Here is a 6000-nt window from a genome sequence, read left to right on the forward strand (position 1 = left end):
GATCTTCACTAAGACCATCAATATTCCATTCGTATAATCGTTTAGCAGAAACAGAAAATTGATTATTAATATTTGTTTCTTCAAATTGGAGGTCGACAGGAGTTGGTTTAGAATACCAGTTTTTGGTATGGTGAGGATTAACTTTGGGATAGTGGATTTTATTCAGATGAGAAGATTGGAATTGTTGAGCTAATTGGTTGATTTCATTATCAGTAGTGTCAGTTTCAGATTGATCAGATACAGTATTAGTAATGGGCTGTTGATTTAAAACAGTAAGACCTTTATCTTTAGATGTAGAAGTATCATTGGGAGTTAATTTAGTAAATAATTGTTCAATAGCTTTGACAGTAGATTGATCATTAGTGACTAGACTAGTTCGTTTAGAGCGATGACTAGGTAGATTAAGTAACGGTTGATCTAGAGATTTAGTTGATTTGGCAGATTGGTCATCTAAATTAGTTTCTAATTTATCTAATTGTTTACCAATTGTTTTTAGACATTGATTAGTATAATTATTTTGTTCAATAACCTTTTTTATTTCAGTATCATTACCAGGTAATTTAAAAGGAGAGGCTGAGACTTCAGAACCTTGGTGATCAATAATTATATTTTCTAATGGAGGATGATTAGAACTGACAGAAGTATTGGGAGAAGTTTTCCATTTATGTTTGGTAATTGTGTTAATCTTTTTGTAATATTGATCCATATAATCAAAGAAAGATAATTCAAAACCATATTGAACCATAAAATCATACCATTCTCTAGTTATTCGAGATTGTTGAGCAGAATTATATTGAGTACGATAAGCATGTCGTTTAGTCCTATTTTCTTTGGATCTAAAGTCAATAAGTAATTTATCTAAATCAGGAGTAAAATCTTTTTTGATTGTCATTAGTTGGGAATTGACAGGTGGTATAAATTCTTCGAAATCAGTTTGAGTGGGGGAATTATTTGAAGCAATGTCTTCTTCTGGTAACTGTGTATTAGTAGTGTAAACAGGTTTACTAATTTGGGAAGTGGTAGAATTATCAATGCCTTTTAATTTATTTTTGGAAGTTGGATTAGTTGGACCAAGATGGATTTGACTGTTTTTTCTAAATAGAGGAGTGTTAAATATTTCATCTTCAGTTGATATTTCCGAAGGGACACTAGATGTACTATGTCGAGAAGATTGACTTCGATTAAATTTAATGTTAACTGATCCATCATTATTTTGCTGGATATGTTGAATATCGTGGATTGAAGATTGTTGTTGATTATGTTTGTAATTTTCATTGACAGTAACCCATTGATCAGGTAAATTAATATCTTTCCATTCAATCATGTGAGGAATATTAATGTTTGATTCATTAGTACTACTGCTTTGGATTAGTAAAGTTTTATCTTTGGGACTTTTATGTAAAGCATGAACATTTAAATTAGTTTGCATACATTTATAATGAACACGATAGATTAAAGCAATATTATGAGAAGAATCTGACATTTCAGTATATTCACCATGTAATTGAATGTTTAGTGTTAATACTTTGAGAATATGTGGATCTCTTAAACTTAATGTAAAATCAGGAAAACAGTTAAAATGTACGGGACCTTTATTAAGACCAGTTTCCATCATGCCCATTAAACTAGCATTATAATTAAGAAAGCGAGCATCTCTTAAACATAATAAAACAGAAGTATTTTGTCCTATCATAGTTAATGGATTGACACCAATTTGAATTAAACCTATATGCATAAAATTGTAACCACGATCTAAATGTCGTTTAATTAGTTTTTTATCAAATAACTGACAAGTTTCTCTTGGTTTTTCTAAAGCATAGACTTGTTCAATAGTTTTAACATGGAGAGTAACTTTAAACACATCCTGTATAAACGAAGTTTTATAAATTTCTTTAATAGGTAGTTTTGGAATATTCCATCCAGAATTAATTTGATCATTTTGTATTTCAACATCTTCTTCATTAATTATGATGCCTGGATTAGGTATGGAAGGCAAGGTAGTTGACCTAGAACTGACTGATGAGTTACTTCTAAATAATGGATTCATTGTTTTGGTTTAATTAACCAGTTTTACAGATATCTTAATACATACCCTATTCTTGTCAAGTTTATCACATACCTAGTATACATACATACCCTATCCAAAGTCTGACTCTGCCTAAACTGAAGGACTTACAGAAGACTGGGAAGAAGTGGGTGACTTAAACTAGGTGGATAAAACAGACTGATCTTGTGGGTGATTAAGATGAACTGAAAACAGGATTAAGTAAACAAACAACAAAGACGATTAAGCAGAAGTAACGAAACAGTTAGAAACAGGACACAACGTCACGTGGCTCTGATACCAAAAGGCGGAAGCAGCACATACATATATGACTGAGATAGAATACAGATGGAATACGAAATCAAAACATATAATTTTAAAAATAATTTAAAACAAAACATCTAATTTAAAACATTTTTATTACAGAAAATAACTTACAATTACACGAACTGCAAGGATCTTGAATGGTTACAGCACAAGGGTGTTGGTTTCACTCAGAGCTCTTAGATTACAGATTTTTCTAAGTCTGCCGAATAATATTACTACAAAAATGCATAATATTATCACAAACTGCGTAATATCATTTCTAAATCACAAATTGTCGTAACTCTATTAAAAAATTATGTAACATTTATCACAAAATATATAACATACATAAAAAATATATATAACAGGTGTATATGGTACACATCTTTTTAACCATAGAGTTTCCCAGTGTTAAACAATGATCAAAGGGCATTCTTTAGTATTTGTCATTTTAGTATAGTTAGGGGTCATCAATGGGCCAGGTCAGACTTATCTGGCCTGTAACTATTATATCCACATCCTATATATTAATGAGTTTTTGGGACTTTGACCAGTAAACAAGTTGATACAAGCTGGGCTTATTTAAAAAAAAATAAATTAAATCATGTCCTATCCATAAGCTCAAATCTCACGAGTCAAAATCAAACTGAGCCGAGTTACACATTTTTTATTAGACTTATATTATTAAATTTTACACATTTATTTATTTTTTAATAATTTATATGATCAAATTAATTAATACTATTAAAACAATCAAATTAAAGTATAAATTTACCAAATTAACAAATTATGACAAGGTTATATATAAAAAGTTAATAGTATATTATCGGTCACTGTCAAATTCAATTTTAACAAATTATATTTTGTCTCCTTTTTTTTTCTAAACAAATTGTGTTTTGTGTATTTTTTTTTTAAAGCACAATTTACAAGAATAATATGGATTGTTAAATGTTTTATTATTATTTATTATAAATGAAACAATATTGATTTTAATGGATTAAAATTAAATTTAATAGTATTATTTTTTTAAATAATACTAATTTTTTTTATAGACGAGATAGTTTGAGTTAACCTAACAGAATGGTCCGACTAAATTTATCCATGTGGACTTATACGAGCTGAGTTCATAGACGGGCCAGGATTTCAAACTCTTATCCAAACTCCTTATCAGGTTTTTAACTCACGGCCCATTCGATGACCCCCTATAGTTTAAGGAAAAAGGGATGGAACTAATAAAATTGAAATAGTTGGGAAAAAAGGTAGAATTTCAAGATAAGTTGAGGGTGGAACTGTAAATTATAAAATATTTTTCTTAAGATCTAGGGCTTCCGTATCTCAGCCTCGCCTCCTATATAAGCGAAGCAACGCCATCGAGTGGCTATTCAGGCCGTGAGAGAGATAGAAATAGCTATTCCAAAACCTCTCACTCTTTAAATTATGATAATTTTTTCTTCATAATTTGTCATTGTTTTTTGAATTGTTATTTTAAATTTATAATTTTAGTATTGTCGAATATCGATGATGACAAATCGAAGGCTTGTTTCTCAAAACATTCGCGGTGGCCGACTAAGATCTTTCGCCTTCGCCAGGCTTGAGAGATATTGCTGCTTTAATCCTTCCTTGGATGTCTGAGATTTTCATTATAACTTGTTATTGATTCGTTTTAATTAATAAATTGTTATATTTTTTTTAATTGTTTTTATTTTTATATGTTTGTTTTTATTTTTTTGTGATCGATGATGACAAATTCAAGGCTTGTTTCTCAAAACATTCGCGGTGGCCGTCTAAGATCTTTCGCCTTCGCCAGGCTTGAGAGATACTGCTGCTTTAATCCTTCCTTGGATGTCTGAGATCTAAATTAGAACTTTTATTAATTTGTTTTAATAAATTATTATAATTTTATTATATTTGTTTTTTTTTTTTAAATTGTTTTTGTTTATAATCCTCCTGATGATATCCGAATCTATCCCTGTATTTTGCTTTTCCTTTTTGAAAGCGTCTCCAACTCTTCACATTTATTATCTCCAATTCTGTTATCAAATATTGGACAACTTTTTCATCAAATGTGAAGTTGATGGAAATTTAAAAAGTTGCATTGGGGATAGTGTTTTTTTAATTTTTATTTTTATCAATTTTGACGATACATAACTTTTTAGGAGATTTTTATGAAAATTTGATAAAATAATTGGAATAGTTCATGTTAAATTAAGTTTGTAACTTAAATTTGAAATCAAATTAGATGGAAATTTTGATAAATGATTCGGGATGGTTCAACTTGGTGTGGGCTTTAGCATGGCTTAAAGCTTGAGGGTCTGTTTGATTGGAAGGAAAAATTGTTGAGATGTGAAAGAGAAAAAGAAGTGAAAGGAAAGAGAGTATTTTCTTGTAAACATTTGATTATGATAAAAAATTTGTAAGAAAAAGGTAGAAATTTGAAATTTTAGTTATAAATAATTCCTTGTATGTTGACACATTTATTTAATTTTTTGGTGTGTTTTCTTGTGCTTTTTTCAAGAAATTTCTTATTTGCAAGAAATTCAGAAAGTTAGTTAATATGCGTAGTACAATTAAATCAACCTCCTCCTATTTGCTATCACTTTCATGCCTTCCTTGGTTTGAGATCTTCATTAGGTCTTGTTATTGATTTGTATTAGGAAATGTTCGACAATTTTTAGGACTCAGTAAGGAATTCGTGAAATTCGTAATTTGATCTAATACAATTCAATTCAGTAGGTTTGGATTGATTTTTTGAATCTGTGGTTCGGTTTTGGATTAAAAAATTAAAAATTCGTAGTTTACGGATTGGTTTCGGATTGAACCTTACGGTTTCGGATTGGAATCGATTCGGACCGTATACAAATAGTTTATATTTTTATTATACACTTTTCTGCATAGTATCTTCTCTTATTTTATATAAAATTTAAATTCAAACCTAAACTTGTATAGTATCTCTTTTTATTACTTTTGTTTGTTAGTTTTTAATGTTAATTTGTAATGGTCTAAATACTTATGGTGAAATTAGTTTTCTTATAATTATTTAAATTCTAGAACAGTATGTCACTATTATGAAAAGACATGTTATTGTGAAACTAATATGGTGCTATATTTATATTTTTATGAAATTAAAGTGTTAAATATTTTTTTTTTGTTATTTAATTATGTAAATTCGTGGTCCTAAACCGATCCAATCCGTGTTTAAATGGATTGGTTCGAATTGATTTCATGATTTAAACGGATTGGATTGGTTTCAATTTTTTAGGAACCGTAAGTAACGGATTGGTCCTGGTTTTATCCCAATTCAGTTCAATTCGGACCATGCTCACCCTTAACAATTTTCACTCTATTTGGGAAATTAAAGAAATGAGAGAAATCGTTTGATTACAAAAATTAAAAAATAAAATAAAATAAAATAAAATAAAATAATAGATTCTTATTTTTTTATAAAAATAAAAATAAAATTTCATAAAAATAAATAAATAAAATAAAAAGTAAATTAAATACTTATTTTGTGTTTATATTCTTTTTCACAAGAAAATAAAATAGCAAAATGCAGAGAGAATCGTAGTAGAATTGAGAACGAAAAATTCAATTGAAAATCTAAGTGAGGGACTGTTTATTTATAGATAGAATAATGGCTTTTTAGTTTGAAT

The 6000-nt window shown here is 28.7% G+C and overlaps 2 non-coding genes across 2 annotated transcripts; both read left to right on the forward strand.

The window, feature by feature from the left end:
• Positions 1-3863: 3863 nt before the first annotated feature.
• LOC114281280 (small nucleolar RNA SNORD14) lies at positions 3864-3986 on the forward strand. Its single transcript, XR_003635859.2, has one exon. It is a non-coding gene; the product is annotated as a small nucleolar RNA SNORD14 (small nucleolar RNA).
• A 95-nt stretch (positions 3987-4081) lies between these two features.
• LOC114281274 (small nucleolar RNA SNORD14) lies at positions 4082-4204 on the forward strand. The gene has a single exon (XR_003635857.1). It is a non-coding gene; the product is annotated as a small nucleolar RNA SNORD14 (small nucleolar RNA).
• Positions 4205-6000: the final 1796 nt, after the last annotated feature.

This window comes from Camellia sinensis, chromosome 9 (assembly GCF_055761805.1).
Source record: "Camellia sinensis isolate YWXY chromosome 9, ASM5576180v1, whole genome shotgun sequence".
NCBI lineage: Eukaryota > Viridiplantae > Streptophyta > Magnoliopsida > Ericales > Theaceae > Camellia > Camellia sinensis.